This window comes from Mercenaria mercenaria, unplaced genomic scaffold (assembly GCF_021730395.1).
Source record: "Mercenaria mercenaria strain notata unplaced genomic scaffold, MADL_Memer_1 contig_736, whole genome shotgun sequence".
Classification (NCBI taxonomy): Eukaryota; Metazoa; Mollusca; class Bivalvia; order Venerida; family Veneridae; genus Mercenaria; species Mercenaria mercenaria.
In genome coordinates this window covers 39,263-59,114 of record NW_026463633.1, presented here as the reverse complement: position 1 = coordinate 59,114, position 19,852 = coordinate 39,263, and the positions used below count along the sequence as shown (strand labels likewise).

At 35.5% G+C, this 19,852-nt stretch overlaps 1 long non-coding RNA gene across 1 annotated transcript; it reads right to left on the bottom strand.

The window, feature by feature from the left end:
- Positions 1-983: 983 nt before the first annotated feature.
- On the bottom strand, positions 984-12,637 carry LOC128554778 (uncharacterized). The gene is made up of 3 exons (XR_008369692.1): positions 12,563-12,637; positions 5,616-5,658; positions 984-1,148 (listed from the first exon to the last, which is right to left on the bottom strand). It is a non-coding gene; the product is annotated as an uncharacterized LOC128554778 (long non-coding RNA).
- Positions 12,638-19,852: the final 7,215 nt, after the last annotated feature.

Here is a 19,852-nt window from a genome sequence, read left to right as displayed (position 1 = left end):
ATTTGTATTTACAGAATTTACAAAGATATTGGAAAATTAGCAAATGCGGTTAGCTATTTTGTTCTGTATATATATCCTGTGACCTTTAACCTTTATATATGAGCATACAATACGTTTTCGGGTGCGAGTCATAATTTATTAATTGGATACAAATGTATGGTTTATTTAATCCTAATATTGTAAATCAAATCCTGTATAATGAGAAATTATTCATGAATCATTGCATCAGTGCCAAATATTATGTGAAAATATCAGTTTTAATGCATGACCTTTTGACCTCTATAATTTGCATATAGTGGTCATATATTTTTTGGAGACAGCACCCAGATGAACCAGGGATGTTTAAACTTTAATAAAGTCTTTATCTCCGAGCATTAACATTCCGGCCCTCATAAACTTTTTTCAGGGGCTAAAACCACCAGACTATTAAGATACAACTGTTAAAAGTTTCAATATGTATAGCGAAAGGTCGATCATTTGGTTTCATTGATAATATCTACGACTTTCATAATTATGCTTCTAGATCTATATTATTATAAGATACAAAATAATGGTAATAAATGTAAAGGATAAAACTTATTTCACTATTAACGTGCAATAACAGTAGTATGAATATAATACATCAGTATATGTTTCATCAATACTTCTAGTCCATCAAACCTTATTTCTGTAAATTTCAATCCGAACATTATAAACATGTCTTTGGCAATGCTCAATAATACATGAAAAAATATAAAAAGCAAAATACAAATCACTTTTTTCGAATGCTAATTGTTATATAAGAAAGAATTTCTTTATCTAAAATTTTGAACAAGGATGTTTGCAATTTATAAATATAAACTGAATGCATTTGTTACGTATATGAATGAAATATTTTATATGAATAAATTACTTAAAGTATAAAAATTGTATCGGGACTAAAACAGAGCCTTGAATATCTTTAGACATCAATACAATAAATATATTATTGAAAATACCTGGGCATGTGAATGTGTTACAGGACCTTGAATCATAATAACCGCCTGGGCAGCCGTGAACTATTCGCACTGGATAATTACCACATTCTCTTGATCTACTTTGTGTTCCACTTCCACACGATGCAGAACAACTGGACCAAATCGACCACATAGACCAATTCTCTCCTTCATCTTGAAAGAAAATGTAGCATTTCAATGAAAATATAAAGCATTTGTTAACTATGAAATATTATTTTCATTTACAACTATCTTGAATCTAAATGGACACATATATATGTGGTTACGGCAAAGTAAATGACAATTGTCTCAAGACTAGCAATACGTATACGATCTTAGGAAGACTTTCATACATTTAATGTTGAATTCAGCTGGTAATTAGGTGTATCATTATAACAGTCAATAACGACAAATTGAAAGCCATTAGACAATATCTTATTACGAAACACTTTTTTCACGCATTTTCACAGAAGTAGATTAGGTAAATCTGTATATGGTTCTCTCTGCCATGTCTTGCAGTGGTTTTGCTTTAAACATTATCGTTTCATGTACCATTTGATAGATCTTCACCTTGTCTCTAGTATCACCGTATTATCCTGTCCTTGTTTGTTCAAACAATTCTGCTAGATCCCCACGCTAGGTTCTACAAGATCTAAGGTAGAAAAGGCTCCAAAAACATTCCCCATATTAATCCTCTGTCGTTCGAAATGTTTCTTTTAAGTTCAATTAGATATAAGCGGAGCTAATACAGAATAAATTTTAAAACTTTTTATTTTGAACGGCTTTTCATTGTCTGTTATAATGTAGTGATCATGGTCAAACAATTGAGATCGTGCCAGAGATTTTATGAAACTGTGTAGGAGACATTGTTTTGCTGTATTTCTTCCTTCATTTATTTATCCATAGTCGTATGATCATGACCTAAAGCTAACCAGGGCAATCTTGTAAGAAACTGTTATATAGTCCAAAGGTACAGTGCAAAATAATGACATCTCACCCGAGCAAAAGTATTAAAGAGGTTTATATAGGTTAGCAAGATTCATTAAATTTGGCTTGATAATTCCTCATGCAAATAATGTGTTGTAAAGTTAGATAATTAGTAATTATAAGCGTGGCGGATGTGGAGCTATAACTGCATTATACATCTTACAAGAGAAATGTATAATCAATAATTAGAAATAAAATACAATCTTCCAAAATGAATTCAAGTTGTAAATATAAAGCATTACTTACATTAATCGCTGACGTTAAGCAAATCAGCTAAATTGAATGCATTTTATAAATGTGACAGTTTTTGTATCATTCTTCAATGTTATGAAGCATTGTTATATTGCCTGGTTGATGCTCCTTAAATAAGTGTGTTTATACAAGTATCGCCTTAATTTGCATGAAAGAGAATTTCTTAATTTATTAAAGCTTCACCTCAAAAATATCATTCTATTCTTTCACACGGGACTTTTAAGTTGTTGTGCGTCAGTGAAATGTTATGAAGTTTTATAACGGTTTTCATCAGTTAGGTCTCTATCAAAAGTCTCAACAGGTACATTAATTCAATAGAATATGGTGTATCTGACTCTTATACTTTAAAGTAACGTATGTTGTGATATCTCTTTTGTTTTAGTACATTCAAAATAAAAAAAAAGAGTCAAGATTTTAAAGCTTAAACAAAGTTTTGAGTGAACGAGATTTATAAACTCTTTATTATTAGCTATCCAAAACCATAATAAATATTAACATGAAAGAAGCTCTTAAACATTTTATATTGTAACACAAAACGTACAGCAATTTACCATTCGACTGAGTCTCATAAATACACACAAAGCATTTTGTAATGATTATATTTGTATATCTTCACCGTGATGTAAATTGGTGTGTATTCGTGTAGCTACTCGCTTACATTTTTGCAATTATAAAGGAATCTTGTATAGTTTAATAAACTTGTTAAAATCACTTTCGATAACAGTGGCTGTTTATGTTACTCTATTTGCAGTTAACTGCCACCGAACAGTCACAGAAATTCTCAACAACATATGATAAATATATGATACTAGATTTTCTTGTTTCGTAATTTCTCATTGTGGAGTATACATTTTATATCACATTTTGTTTACATAAAATTATCCAAATAAATCAACGTTCAAAACTTAAATATTTTAGTACTTTTCTTGTAAGTCGTGGAATGTTTTGAAATAAATCGAGGTACTTTAAATTTTCATGCCAATTTGTCTGCTTTATCACTTGTTTGGTTTTGATTATAAAACACAAGTGCATGTTCAGAAAAAAGGAAATGCATATTATTCCGGTTTTTATTTATTAGTTTTCCCAAAAAACCGTGTGCTAAAATCTAGAGTACCCTATGGAAACGAAAGTCATTTTGTTAATTAATGGCAGCACATCAGTGAAAATCTTAAAAAAAGGCAACTTTATTATTTTTCTAAAGATAGAACATGAATAAACGTTTGAATCCCGAATAATGTATAAAAATTGGTTTGAAATGTACAGAAAAGTTTAATAATGGGCAATTTAATTAACAAGAGGGCCCAAATGACCCTGGGCCGCTCACCTAAGTAACACACCATAATAGTGTAAACATGTTTTACATAGTGATTTCATAGAGACAAATATTCATTAGGATTGGACCTAAAGAGTGGCTATTTGAGGTCTCTTCAATTTGACCTAGTGACTTAGCTTTTCACCCCACATGACCCAGATTCGATCTTGCCCAAAACTTTATGAAAACAAATCTGACAATGTTTCCGGAAGACTGGTGCAAAACGTGGCCTCTTGAGTGTATACAAGCTTTTCTCTTTATTTGAAAGTTTCCGAGATATTATGCCAATACAAGTTGTGTACTTGTTTGAATTAGGTTGGTTGTAAACTGTGGTCCCTATCGTGTCCACAAACCAACAAATATCAAATATTGGCCCTTTTAGGGGCCATAATTACTTTGTAACCCAAGATAGGATATGGTAAGTTTTCCAAAGAACCGAGATATTAAGCCAAAACAAGTTGTGTGCAAGTTTGTTTAAATTTGATTGCAAAATATGGTCTCTGTTCTTAAGTGATTGTGGACGGACAGGCGGACGAACGGACGACCGACGAAGCTCACGGTGAGCTAAAAACAAGTACATCGGCCAATATACTTTTCACCACATTTCAAGTCATATGTTGGTTTATATAATTGTGAGATGTTTCATTAACATCTAAATTGCAGAGAAAAAAAAATTATTAGTAATACCGAAAATATCATCAAAACTGATTTTCGCATAAATTCCACTTATTGTGTGAGGTCCAAATTTTTCAAATCAATGTGGCAAAAGTTTAGGAACATTACTGTAGTTTTTTATCTGCCAAGTTTTCAATGCAGATTCTGAAGTTTTGAATATTTAGGGTTTTATCAAATTCTTCATGTTAGAAAACAGTATCCGAAAGTGCATAACTACCTTAAGACCTAAATCTCTGGTTAATTTTAAAATATATTTCCCGAATGACTGTAAAGAAAAAACAGTCATTTCTTACATTATCAATTTATAGACCCTCTTATTGCAGGTAAATAATATGACTCATCCACTCGAACTACATCTAAATCCCATAATATTACTTGATTCTGCTTTTGAACAAAATTAATAAAAGTAATGTTTTATCCTGAGATATTTGACACATACTATCTTTTAAAAAAATTGTACCAATGTTTTATCAAATCATTTTATTACATTATTAACTCAATCATTTCAGGGATCAGACAAAACACTTAATGTTTAAAATAGAAAAAGTGGAAACTCCACAGGTCGCTCAACACAACAAAAACGAAAATGTTGCAGGCTCGGTTTGATTGAGCCTGTTCATGGACGGTATTGAAAACTAGCAAAATACAGTTAATGGTGTTCATATAGATTTCCCATAAGCTTGAACTTTTCTGTTTGAATGATCTTTCATTTGAATTTCACGTCGAGCGAGGACCAACAATATACGAGTGTACTCAGCCTATGTTATGCACTAACTTGTTAGTGTTGAAACTTTAACTTCGTTTCAACTTCTCGATGCCCAGCTTATATATGTATGGTGGCATATGTTTGCAACGACATAGATTCGACACTGTCGTGATACTTAAAAATATTGTCCAGATCAAATGAAGTTTCTGAAAAGATAATCTCGGTAGTTGAAATTTTCCCTGAAATATTATTGCGATAGTCTTCATAATTATCTCGTTACGTTTCCGGTATGTGCCGTTTATTTGATGTATACCTATCTCGGTGCTTTTAAAAATTATCTCGACATATCGAACTTTTCCGGAAAGGATCATCTCAATAATATACAGTTTCGTGACAATAGAAAGCAAATCTAGAAAATTTAATCGACTGCGACAGTTTACAGAAAACAAAACTATACAAACTGTAGCATATTATTATAAAAGCTGCTTAGTTATCTCGTGGCAGTTAAGAGCATTAAAGCGAAAATTGAGCTTATTAAACCAATTTATCTGTATTTAAAGCTAGGGTAATAGGCAATTGTGTCAAGCGCAGTCTATGCAAAAATATGATGTTATTAAAACAACCATAATACAATGAGGATGTATGTTAAATATAAAATTGTCAAAAAATCAGACTTTGAACTTCAAACATCTGTTTAGCAAAAACATACCCACGATCCCAAGTACAGTAAGAAGCAAGCTGCTCAAACATACCTACAAAAAAGTAACAATGGAAGTTTGATGTATTTTATTGTCCGAGTGTTTCTAAATACATAAAAATAAACTCTTACATTGGTGATGTACTGCATAAGCGGATGTAGCGCGAGTCAAAAGTTCACATATTGCCGATCCCAAACGATTCGCGAGCGGAAATGTTCGCGAAGATCGCGAACGTTCCCACTTAAACAGAGATATATTTAATATCCTCCAGCAGGTGAAAAAAGTTAGATAATAATAAATCAGATATGAACATATTTTAAATTTACTATATACATGTACATGAGGATGCAAGTATAACGAACCGGGTACCTGAGTGTACATGGCAACTATATTGCATGTATAAACATAGTGTGTGTGTGTGTACGCGTGCGTGCGTACGCGCGTGTGTGTCTTCGGGTTTAACGTCTTTTTCATCAGTTTTTCTGTCATATAAACAACGGTGTCTACTTGTAGCAGTGAGCACAAGTCCCAACTTTATAGCGCTGCCTCACTGGAATATCACGCCGTAGACACGTGGCATGATATCCCACCCAGTCACGTTATACTGACCAGTCCTAACTTGTACATAAATATTGGTGACAGGCTACGTGATACGCGCTGTCGAGGAAATCCATATCAGGCAAGAGTGTAGCTTGAACTGATATGGATTTTCGAATATCCTGTCACTAACAAACAGTGTAACAATCTTATCTTGCCGACTACGCTTTAAATCGTAACATTTTGTAAATTAATAAATCAACTTATAGTGCAGACTAAAATCCTGCAATACATTTTTTGGTCACCATGCTTTGTTTATAGTTTATTAACACCAGACATAAAATGCACAATGACCTGAATCAAAAAACACAAAAGCTCATTTACACAGGTTATCAACTGGTTTAGATCGGAAACACAAAAAAGCTTTCTGTTCCATCCTATCGAAAATCATCAGATTTTATAATGTCAGAAAAGTCTTGACACTTCGGCTTTCATCCCGTTTCCTGTTAAATTCTTTATCTGGCACGTAGATTAAATGATTCTACAACAAACTGTTTTGTAACAATTACGTTTACGATGATTTAAATTAAAACAAGATGGCTGTGTCTCCCATACAAAGTTGTTCTTCTTCTATTTCCGCTTTTATGGCTATTTTTTTCCAACTTCACGGCCAAGAATACACTAAATTTACCCTCAGAAACGAACTATAACTGGAGCTAATTAAAAATTTGACTTGATTCAATTACGCCAGCGATGCGGCAGCCATTTTGTCTTGATAAAAGTTCGTATTTGAAATGTATTTGCAGGAGATGGAATAATCCTGTCCCCACGTGACGTTTATTGACCAATAGAAATTTGTACGAGGCTCGATAAGCGTATGGACATGGTAAATAAAGTTGGTGCATGTATGTACTTGAGAGGCAGAAACGACAAGTTACCACTGACAAATGAAAAGTAACCAGTACAGTACAGAATGACATGTTACCACTGCCGAATATAAAGGTGGTAACCACTGTCAGACGAGTAAGTACTGCTAAATATGAAATTACTGCCAGAAGATAATTTACCACCGGCGACTGGCAAGTTTCCACTGTCGAATGATAATTGACTTCTGCAGAACATCAGGAAACCAGTGCCAAATGACGAGTAACCACTGCCGATAGGCACATTAACACGGTCGAATGACAAATCACCAATGCCAAAAGACAAATAACTAATAATGTGTCAGTCACACTACACCATATAGCGTTAACGGACGCCAAACGTATAGAAAAATTGCGACAAAAAGTTATCCGGTGACGAAAGGCATCACCCGCTGCTGCTCGATGCTCTCGCGATCGGTGTATGGGGCGCATAAAACGCACAATGACCGCAAGATTAACGCATATATACAGGACGAACAACGTCCAATTATCGGATATAACCGTACTAGTAACGGACTTGTACCACGTGAAACAAAAGCGCAACGCATGAGAAACTGACAAAACGTTCTTGTCAGTTATCGTCCGTTGAACATACGTTAAATCCGTTACATGTCCGGTAGTAGTCCGGTCGTGAATCAGGTCCACCGGACATGAACGAATGCGAACCGGACAACAACGGATGCGAACCGGTGAAGTTCAGAATAGGGAACGCACGAGTAACGAACAAAACGCATATCAGCGCATTGCTACCGTACATCTAACAGACAACTTTGTTCGGTGGTGTACGTTCTAAATTTTGAACATGCTCAAAACCTTCCACCTGATAGAACAAATTTCGCCGGACAAGGAACGCAGGTGCCGCATGAGAAACGGAAAAGAAATGCATGCGAACGGACATGAACGGATTGAAAATTTTGTCATACGTTAGACGTCCGTTAACGCTATACGGTGTAGTGTGACTGAGACTTATTGTGGAATGAGTAAATAACTACTACAGAAGGTCAGGTCAGCACTGCTAAGTGACAAGTAACCACTTACGAATGACAAGTAACCAGCGCGAATTATCATTTAACCATTGCTTTATAACAAGTAACAATATCATGATATCAAGTGAACAAGGCAGAACGGTATGTAACAGAATGCAAAGTGACCGCGGCAGAATGAAAAGTAACCACAATACATAAATCACAATTAACTGTCAAAGGCGTTAAAATTGCGTTTAAAATATTCTTTTCATAGCTCATTTGTTTGATTTTCTTCCATTTACAAGGCTTTAAACAAACAATAATACTTAACTCGTGGTTAATATGATTATGTTAGATTAACGTTTTAGAGAAAATATCAAATTACTGAGATCTCTGATAGATTTTGTATTTGCATGCTCGACTTTAAACTTAAGATATAATGATAAATAATGTTAAATCATTCTATTAAACTATGTAGAGAAAAGTCGGGACCGACTAAAACACATTGGGCTTACCGGGATATCGAACTAACCGATATCGAGTATGCCTTTTATTTTATCAGTTAAAACATTTGAACAGGAGGTCGGATGCGTAAAAATTAAATCATGAGTGCGTGTCTGAGATACACGAATAGTGATGTACACACCAAGACAATGTGGTATATAAATTACGTAAATACTGGAGTCTGTGTGATTGAAACATGGATCATAAGTTATTTACTGTTATAGTAGTTGACATGTGTGGTGTCAGCGTTAACTGCACACGAGATAAATTGTGAAATACACTGCCAGATAGATGACTTACGTTGAATTTGCAATTTATTGGTACGGTTGACGGCACACATTTACTACGGTGAAAATTGCCTCAAACTAATCAATAGATAAATAGATCTATCATTTAGTATTTGTTTGTCTCAGAGAGATATCCGGCTAGATGGTAACTGCTTTGACGGTAAGAGGCTCTGCTGTGTTACCGCTTAAACAATTTCCTGAGAGCCGGTTACATCCATCTGCACCCCTACCTAGAGTGATTGCATTTTTTTTTTTGCATGGCATATTCAACGAATAAAACTGAGAAAATTAACAAATGATTTTGTTATAACACATTTTTCTTATAGCAGCGTATTAACAAAGCGCGGGAGCTTTGCGTCCATAAACAGGAAGTAAGTAATTACGTTACAACGACCTTGAGTGGGCTCACTATTTTAAAGGGGATAACTCTGCAGATTTTTTTCTGAAAGAACATTACATGCACCATGCACAGCTAGGTTTGGTACCGATCACTTGTGTTAAATTTCATTAAATTGTGTAAAAGTACCTATGTGACCTAGTTCAATGTTAAAATGTAATAAAAACAGCGTTTGACAAAGATAAAGTAACGTATTTAAGGCTAATGACTTTTTAAAGGATGTAATCATTCACTGATATATTCAGTTCTTTATTTGAATAGGCACATAACAGTAAGCATTTAGCATTTACTGTTCCCATTTTGTAATTATTTATTATCATTTATCATTTCGACGCCCCGGAAATAAAGATCGTAAATGAAAATCAGTAATTTGGCGGAAAAAAACTGAATAATTTGTTTTATAATCATCTCATCGAATCTGTTCATATCTACAATTCATCCTTACAGGAAAAGCTTTCATATATATTTACAGTTCTGATGGTCATATGTATCAAGTTGATATTTAAGAAACGGTATATATGCCGTTTCACATTTATAAACAAACAATGAAATGTTATATCTGCTACTGTCGACCACAATAAAAAATGACCATAAATTCTGTGAAAGAAGCTCGACCTATGGTCAAAATATTTTTGAGTTTCTTTAGTGTGCTCACTACTAAGACATACCTATGTGACCTAAATATGGCAAAAATCAGTGATTTTATAAATATTCAGTGGCATGTTTTGATCCAAATATTTTTTTTTCAAAAACACTGAATTCACTATACAGGATAAACATTCTGGTAGTAAACAATGTATAGTTGTAGTAAATTCTAGTATAAAACTGATATTCTTGTCACATTTAGGGGGTGTTTTAACAGGAGAGAAAACGAGCGTTAATAGAAAGATTTTCGCGCTCGCGTGCTGTTATAACACCTTTTTACATATGCACGTTCCGTTGCGAAGCGTAAACTATTACGATCCTAAAACGGATAACTCAAATGGAAATAATGTCAACGTGAAAAAACAACGCAGACGGTCCCGTGCGTTTCATTGAGAGTTAATGACCGCATTATAACATCTTCAGAATCTCTGAGGATGTATTGGTGCCCTACCCAAGCCCAATATTTTGTTTTATAGCGTTTTCGTCGAAACTGTTCATTTCTATGTTCTATTTCACAGGTAAAGCTTTCATACATTTACAGTTCTGATGGTCATATGTATCGAGATGATGATATAAATTAAGAAATGGTATATACGCTGTTTCACATTAACAAATAATGAAAGGTCGTATCTCTGCTACTTACGACCTATTTACAATATAATTACTGTGCTGTAGTACAAAAACTCACAAAATATGCAACCTTAAAATGTTGTAAATGGCAGATACGACCGGTTTTTTCAGTAAATATTTCTAAAACTGACCAAAACATGGGTCGTAAGAAACAAATACGGCCGTATATTATTAACTAAATTTCGTTTTTGATTCAATAAACAGGATCACACTGGGAAGTCGTTTTGACAATTACCGTTTGACAGAGTATTTGCATTCAGCATTCTACTATTAGCATGACGCACCGACATTTCATATTCATTTTTTTTAAATGCATTGGAATTGGATTATGCTTTTAATGATAACAAGACCACTTAAATGTTAACTCGAATGGCGACGTCTTCAAACTTTATCATTTTAAATCGTAGGATATCCGAACGGACATCGTAGACAAGTCTTACGGAGCTCGCAAGGAACCCGGCCTCACCTCGTATGATGCCCTTGGACATATTTATCTTCATCCTTAACTTTAAAGTTTTACACCGGCTAAGGATGAAGATAAATATGGCAACCGCCTATGTTTTAATTGAATATGAAAATGTTGTACTTGTATGTGTACTCGTACGTGTAGATAATAATAGTAATAATAATGATGATGATGACGATGATGATGATGATAACAATAATAATGATAATAATTACGGGTCTGCGAAAATTTGATCGATAAAAAATCGAGTTGTGTCATGCACGTATATAAAGTAGACATTTGAGCCGTGCCATGGAAAAACCAACATAGTGGCTTTGCGACCAGCATGGATCCAGACCAGCCTGCGCATCCGCGCAGTCTGGTCAGGCTCCATGCTGTTCGCTAACAGTTTCTCCAATTCCAATAGGCTTTAAAAGCGAACAGCATGGAACCTGACCAGACTGCGCGGATGCGCAGGCTGGTCTGGATCCATGCTGGTCGCACACCCACTATGTTGGTTTTCTCATGGCGCGGCTCAAATGTCTTAACTTGCGTAATATATATCGCGGGCTTGTGTGTCTACTGTAACGTATTTGCAAAATTTCAAACACTTAACGTTGTATCCCATCCTATCTTAAAGTTAAAAGTAAGCATTGCAACAAGGATAATTAAATATCTTATAATTCTTTTAAAAGTATAAAATAGATTTATCCTTCTCTTTTCATTTAGTATCAAAACAGACCACTTTCAATCTGAAGGAAATGAATATATTTGTTTAATTGTTATATACAAATATAAAATACTAATAGAGATAACAAAAACTCGAGATATCCATCAAGCTTCTCACATGTATACTTTCGTGATCTTTACGTATTTAAGTGAATAAGAACGGGGTACCTTTTATTTTATTAGACAAAGATTAGGATGTAAATTGAACTATGAGCAACTTGCTGTCATAAAGAATTGTGACCAGTTAATCAAAAACCGAACAACTGGAAAACCTGAGCCTACATGTAAATTGACACACATTTCTTATTTTCGGATGAGCCTATGTGTAAATCCGACGATCCACTATCGGATAACTATCATTAGAAGAAAACTTCAACGTGCTAGCCGACAACAGAAAAACAGCATTAATAAAATCACGAAAATCACGGCAAATGTTGAATGTAGTCATGAGTATCAACTTTTACAACAGTCATTGGGTTTCAAAACATAAAAATGCGTAAGTTCTGACTTTATAAGTCCGGACGTTAAAATCGAAGTGCAAATGTTTTAAGATTAAAATGTTAAAGTTATTAAATATTCTACTACGGCTCGATTCATTTCACTATTTAAGAATGAAGGCTGGAGCTGTGTGTTATTATGCAACACTTCAACATTTTATACGTCGAAAAGGAAACCACGCTAAACTGACAAATATTTGGAGAATAATTATAACCCTTAATAACGTGTATTCGATCTACTACCTGTTAGAACATATTTAGATATTTCATTTGTACCTACCGGCCAAGAATAAAAATTGCTTTTAAATCAGTTAAACATATGCAGACTTTGTGCCTATGGTTCTTAAAATATTAATATTCAAAACGTACTTATTTGAATTTAAGAAAATAAATACTCACTAAAAACGCATATCCGTTCATCTTACCACTGCGCATTAAACCTGATTTAGATATACGCACAAAATTGTGCATATATATGTGATCAGTATGAGGAAGTACAAACAAAATTACTACAGCAAAGTCAGTATTTATCCTTTACAATTATTGTAAATTGACCTTATACAAAATTTCAAAAACAAGGCAAGATTGTAAAGAAGTCTTGGCAAGAGATAAAATTTATATATACAAAAATATCATATACTCATACCGATGTGTATGGGTTATCATTACGTAATAATGAATGTAAATGAATGAGTAGCTATTTTCTGAATATGTGAAAGCTTTGGAGTGCATTTGAACTAAAAAGGGATATGTACTTTTGATATTATCCCAGTAAGCATTGAAGTCGTTTTCCATAACGTTATTCTTATCGTATAATGCATTTGAATGTCTATATTAGTACATTGTTATACGCCCGTTTGAAAAACGGACGTTTATGGGAACGCCCCTGGGGGGCGGGCCGGCGGCGTCCTCAGATTTTGTCCGGACCATATCTTCTACATGCATGGAGGGATTTTGACGAAACTTGGCATAGTAGTTCACCATCATAAGACGGAGTGTCATGTACAAGAAGCAGGTCCCTAGTACTAAGGTCAAGGTCACACTTAGAGGTCAATTGTCAAATTCAAGAATGACTTTGTCCGGAGCATATCTTCTTCATGCATGGAAGGATTATGATAAAAAAAATGGCACAATTATTCATCATCATGAGACGGAGTGTTATGCGCAAGAACCAGGTCCCTAGATCTAAGGTCAAGGTCACACTTAGAGGTCAAAGGATACAAGAAAGAAAACTTTGTCCGGAGCATATCTTCTTCATGCATAGAGGGATTTTGATATAACTTGGCATAAATGTTCATCACCACAAGGCGGAGTGTCACGTGCAAGAACCAGGTCCCTAGGTCTAAGGTCAAGGTCACACTTAGAGGTCAAAGGATACAAAAATGAAAACCTTGTCCGAAGCATTTTTTCTTCATGCATAGAGAAATTTTGATATAACTTGGCACAAATGTTCACCACCACAAGACGGAGTGTCATGCGCAAGAACCAGGTCCCTAGGTCTAAGGTCAAGGTCACAATTAGCGGCCAAAAGTCAGATACAAGAATGACTTTGTCCGAAGCATTTCTTCTTCATGCATGGAGGGATTATGATGACCTTGATGTAACTTAGCACAATTATACACCATCATGAGACGAAGTGTCATGCGCAGTTCCCTTCTTTAGAATTACTTCCCTTTGTTGTAACTATAAATAGCTTATATTTTAACTTTTTTATTACTAGTCGTAGGGAAATATCGAGACCACTTTTCTGTAGTACAACATGCATGCGACATCCAATTTTGGGGTGTATTTTGACCAATCTCTACCTGGTAAAGATTTGTGTGCGGAGTTATATTTTTCTAAGATTAACTTCCCTTAGTTGTTGCTATAAATAGCTTATATTGTAACATTCTTAAAATTAATTAAGGGAAAAAACAAGACCACTTTTCTGTGGTAAAACATAGATGTTACTTTCCAATTTTAGGTGTATTTAAAGGTATCTCTACCTGGTAAGGAGTTTTTTGTAGACTTAGAAAAACAAAAGTATTTCAATGATTACTAAACAACCACAAAATTAAAATTCCATTTGCAAAAACAGGTGCTAGAGTAAAGAAATTTGCTGTGACGGGCGTATATTGTGACATTCTGGCACTCTTGTTATAATGATATATAACCATTCCCCGCTGTATCGATACAAATCCACGCGGTGTTTTTTTATTATACATATGTTTTCAGTAGATTTAAGCTGAAAAGCAGACCAAAATGAACCACAACCATATTTTCAACAAAAGTCCAACATATATTCACACTTAAAACAATGGTAAATTTTAGCAAGGGCATATGACAAATGAAGCTTATGTATTCGTATTCGTTACAAATTCAAATATCTTTTACAGAATTATCTTGAATTACACCTGCCATGATTTCTGCAATATTTAAATCCTAGAGTTCTAACATAGTTTCCTGATTGACCCTTGGTACATTCACAGTATATTCTGGTGCTCGAAGGTTCGTACGGCGCTCGCTCGGAACTCATACGGTTTCCGAATGGTGTCCATGCGACAATAATAAATCTGTTCGGCGACGTCATAAAAGATTCCATTTTCAGTCGTAGGAAACCCGTACACTCTGTTACATCTCACGGAACATCTTAGGTTCCATCCGAAGAAACCCCTTAAAGTCCCTCCGTGACTCTTGCATTAGTTCCGACATGAGGGTTTCGTACCGGCCCGGCTGGAGGTGCCGTTACAACCATGGTTTTACCCACATGAACGACCCCGCCTCCGTCGCTCTTGTAGCAGAAGTGCTATAAGTATTATGTCATTTTGGTCAAGAACCTGGTGAAGCGCGAGCCGCAAGTGCATCAGTCTGAGACGATGTGGTTCCATTTTTTACCAGGCCTCAACAGTACTTGGTAGAACTTAAAATATATTTTTGTTTTCTTTTCACCTCTAAGGAAGTCGTGCGGTTCCCGTACTGAGCTCGTGCGAGCTACTCCCGACTTTTCTACAAGCCCGGGCAGAAATCAGGAACTCGGAATCTAATACCCTGGTCACAAGAACGCTACGAGCTCCGTACGAGTAGGTTTTCAGTCGAATTTTGGCACATGTGTACGGCTCGCACGAATATCGCAGGGGACTTGCATGGTCAACGTACGATGTCGGTTCGATATTAAGGACGCCATTCGGAGAACGTGCGGGACTCGCAGGGCCTTACGATAGCAGTTCGGGATCCGTACGACTTCTTTAATAATTCATGATGGTATAGAAACAGGAGAATATTTTCAAGTTCCTCAGGTATTTTCGAAGCGTGGTACAGAATGGAGCCACATCTTCTCAGACAGATGCACATGCGACTCGTGCTGCACCAGTTTCGTGCCCACAATGACATTTTGTTCATACAATGTAGCACTGCTGCTACAAGAACAGCTGAACGCTCGGCGGCCACAGCAGAGACATACGCACGAGTATCGCAGGGGACTTGCATGGTCAACGTACGATGTCCGTTCGATACTAAGGACGCCATGCGGAGAACGTGCGATGTTCGTGCGGGACTCGGAGAGCCTTACGATACCATGTTTAAAATTATGTAAATATTGCAAAAGCATACAATATATGAGGCATCATAACTTATAGTATCTTAATTAATATTGATTAATTAATATTGACTTTGGATGTAATCGCTTCAGCTGAGTAGCCGCAAATGGACTATTTTCAGACGTCGCTAATCTGGGTTATTCCTGTCTTATTTAAACCATGCGGGCGCCGTAAGAGCCAAAAGATATCGTACAAAGTACGGCCGTGCTCCGAACAACTTTTCTGTGATGTCCGTAAGTACAGCCTACGACTGCATTCTCTAAAGATCGTACGGGGCCCATACGTTCTTTGACGACACGCTACCATTGTACAGAGGTCGTAAAGGATTATAAAACTGGTGGACTCGTATGATTTTTTTAAAACCGTGCGGACATCGTACAGTCTTGTGACCAAGGTTTAAACCTTTGCAAGTTCAAATAATTCGTACGACGCTCGTATGAGTCAACGATGTCCGTACTGATGCCGTACGAGTTTGCCAGATTCGACTGAAAACCTACTCGTACGAAGCAAACTGTATTCATTACTAATATGCGAGTTTACGTTTATAAATATTGAAACAATACTTTTTAAAAACCATGCAGATGATAGGTTCCCTACACTTCGGTTTCGCATCAGGGACATCATTAGAAATGACGGCTTTTCGAGTACTTACATCTGTCCCATGAAAGGAACTTAAATAGATTAGTTAATTTGGACAACCGCAAGAAAACACTTTCTCGCCAAGAGCAGCGCCTTGTTATTTTCCAGACAGTAGCGTTTTAGAAAGTTTACCATCAAATGTTTGAAAGTTTTTACGTTACTCGAGCTCTCTGTTAAATACGAAATTTAATGTATCCTTCTTTAGCCTTCTATGTATCGTTATCGGTTTCGTTTTGTCGCGATGGCGCGCGTACTAAAGCAACACACACAACTTTCAAAATTTTGTTAATGTGTGTGTGCCAGGACGACACAAAGAAACGTGTTGCATAAAACAGAGTAAAGTAAAAACTTCACAGGTCGCTCAACACGACAAAAATAAAAATGTTGCAGGCTCGGTTTGATTGAGCCTGTTCATGGACAGTAGTGGAAATGCATGTTACCGTAAACCGCACTCAAGCCAACGCCACATCACGGCACATTCTAAATTAGCCACCATAGATTAACAAACGACTGCATTTACACCTACACACCTGAAAGCTTGCTGAAATTATTACGTATATAAGAATTAAAAAATCACGAAAAATATTTCAAGACGAGTTTCAGATAGACGAAATGAAATTTGTTTTAACGAGCTGAATACAAAACGACAAGTTTTAAATGAACAAAGTAAACATCAGTTGACATTTTCGCGACAATTATGTATAATTACGAGGGTGGGATCAAAAGTAATGCAACGATGGTGTTAAATGGCAAGTAAAGGTTGGATTAAGAAAATCTTTATTTCAAACCTTGAAAGTAATCTCCTTTGACAGATACACAACGTCTCAATCTTTTAATCCAATCCTTAAAAGCTTTCTGATAGTCTTTTCCAGTTATATCACTAAGGAGGTTAAATATGGCGGGCCCCAACTTTTGGCGGGATGTATATTTTATGCCTGCAAGCTTTTTCTTGAGACGGGGGAAAGGAAAAAGTTACAAGGGGTTAGATCCGGAGAATAGGGTAGGTGTTCTAAAACATATACTCCCTGTTTATTCAAAAACGACGTCACAATCCCAGCCTTGTGACTCGAGGCGTTGTCATGTACCAAATGGATGTCTCGGATACCCGTCTTTGGTTGACGTTTCTGGAAATACTTGAGAAGCTGGATGGCGAGACCTTTAGTAGTGAAAAATATGGCATACATAACATTTTTCACTTTTGATCCTATCCTCGTTATCATGTTTTTATAGGCCACGATTAAATGTAAAGAACGTGAAAATGTGAATAAATGCAAGGGCTATAACGCCCCTCACATGACAATTCATTTTGTACATTCTCATTGACACTTGTTTTAAAATTTAGCTGAATATAAAAAGACAAAATGCGGAGCAGTGTTTTGAGGCGGACAGACAAAATATGTCTCGTTTTCAGATGAGGCAATTGGTGATTAAACAATGTGGAATCAAAGTAGAGTAATACCATGTGAACCAAAAGAACCGAATAAAGGGATCGCATTCTTTATTTTAAAAACAATATTTGGTTAAATACTTGTGAAAAGGATAAGAATGTGAAAATGCAATTCTAACATTGTGTTCATACACAAAGTCTATAGAATATTAAAGTACTTGATATAAACATTATTTGAGATAAATATATCTATGTTTTTCAAAATTGGTGTCATGACCATTTACATGGAAACAACAATACGGGATTACGATAGCTCTAAGGAGCCGTAAAATCGTATTTCAAACGTAACAACGCAATTTCATTGTACGCATGTAGAATGATATAGAAAGGTTTTGACATTTTCTTTAATAAGAAGACAATTTTTAAAATATTACTTCATGTTATTTTCTTTTAATGGCTTCAATTGCCGTGTGACCGCCTGCCAGCACCCCCACCCCCCCTACCCACCCCCGTAGATGTATTCAGTGTTGTTATATTATCTGGTTCCTTTGTATCATGAAATCCATTCAATCTGTAATAATCAGATTTCCGCTTAAATCGGTGTAGATGGGTCTTTTACTTTCTATTACCTCTTAATCAAACCGAGACTGCTATTGTGTTGCTTGGTTATATTCTACAATTTTAAAGAATCTTCTCACATACTTTATCATTCATCTCAACGGCAATCTTCAAGTACATTGCAGTGGTCGTAAAAAGTATCCATATACATGGATGATTCAGTGATGTAATATTTTCTGGTCCTTTGGGATCAGGGACACCATTCAATATCAATTTAACAGAATTCCTCTTATTATATTGCACTTCCAATTACCTCTCATGAATAGGCTCAAACCCCATCGGCTATTACTTTGCTTGCATGCATTCTGTGCTTCCAAAGGATCTTGTTTCAGACTTTATTAACTTTTGCAACATATTTTGTTAAATGCCTTACGGCGGCCGCAGAAAGTCTCCGAGTTTGCTATAATTATTTGTTTGATTATACTGCACTTTTTGCTTCTAAAGAATCTTCTCGCAGATTTTAATTATTATCACCACAATAATTATTGAATCCCGCTTAACTGGTGTCACTTTTTTTGCATCTACTTTCTTGCAAACATTATGTTTCAGCTACTCGGGTTTATCAACTTTATTTACACTAGTGACCAAACGGTTTCAATCTTACTGGTACCATACCCATTCTTAAGATAGATGTCTTTTAAGATGTATAAATTATAGGAGAATGTATGACAATAAAGACTCCGATTGCAATATCTGTTTTTCTACACGTAGGGAAGAAAATATCACAGAGGATTAAAAAAGAAAGCCTTTTATGCTTATGCATAATATCTTTAGCACACTTTGGCTTTAAATATTCCGGGGAAAGGGGATTCCATTCATGCACAACCAAAGTTTAGTTCCAAAGATTCCTGTGAACTGTTTCTCGAAGATAGTTCTGGACATAATTTATGATTACCACTGTCGATCGCAAAGACAATCTTTTGTTCAGGACAAGAGATATGAATTCTCCAACATGTGTTCACGCACATCTTGTACCTACATGTTGTTTTGTGCTGTCAAACATATTTTCAAATGTGATTGTTATAAATTCCATTTTTGTATTAATATTGCCATGGTAATACGTGTTTTCTTTCAACAAACAGAACTCTCTAAAACCAGTTAAACATATTAAGAAACACTATATCTTTTTATACTTTGCTCTTTCAAAAATGTTAAAGGAGACTGATGGTTTATAACAGAATCGCTATGATATCTGTACACTATAACAACACTGTCTATGTAGAGAAAAAAGTCAAATTTGTCTGCATTATCTTTAAGTCTGCCTACAGGTTATGTCACTATTTACCTAATTCGTCAGTAATGACATAAATACAGCTCGGTAGGGCACCTGAGGTCTTTTTCCACCGCGGATATTTGAAAAGTCACCATATGCTCTATCATTATGTTGATGTGACGTTAACCCCAACAAAGACACATTAAATATATACTGAGTCGTTGTTTGTAAATAGTAAGTACAAAAACTGTCTGGTG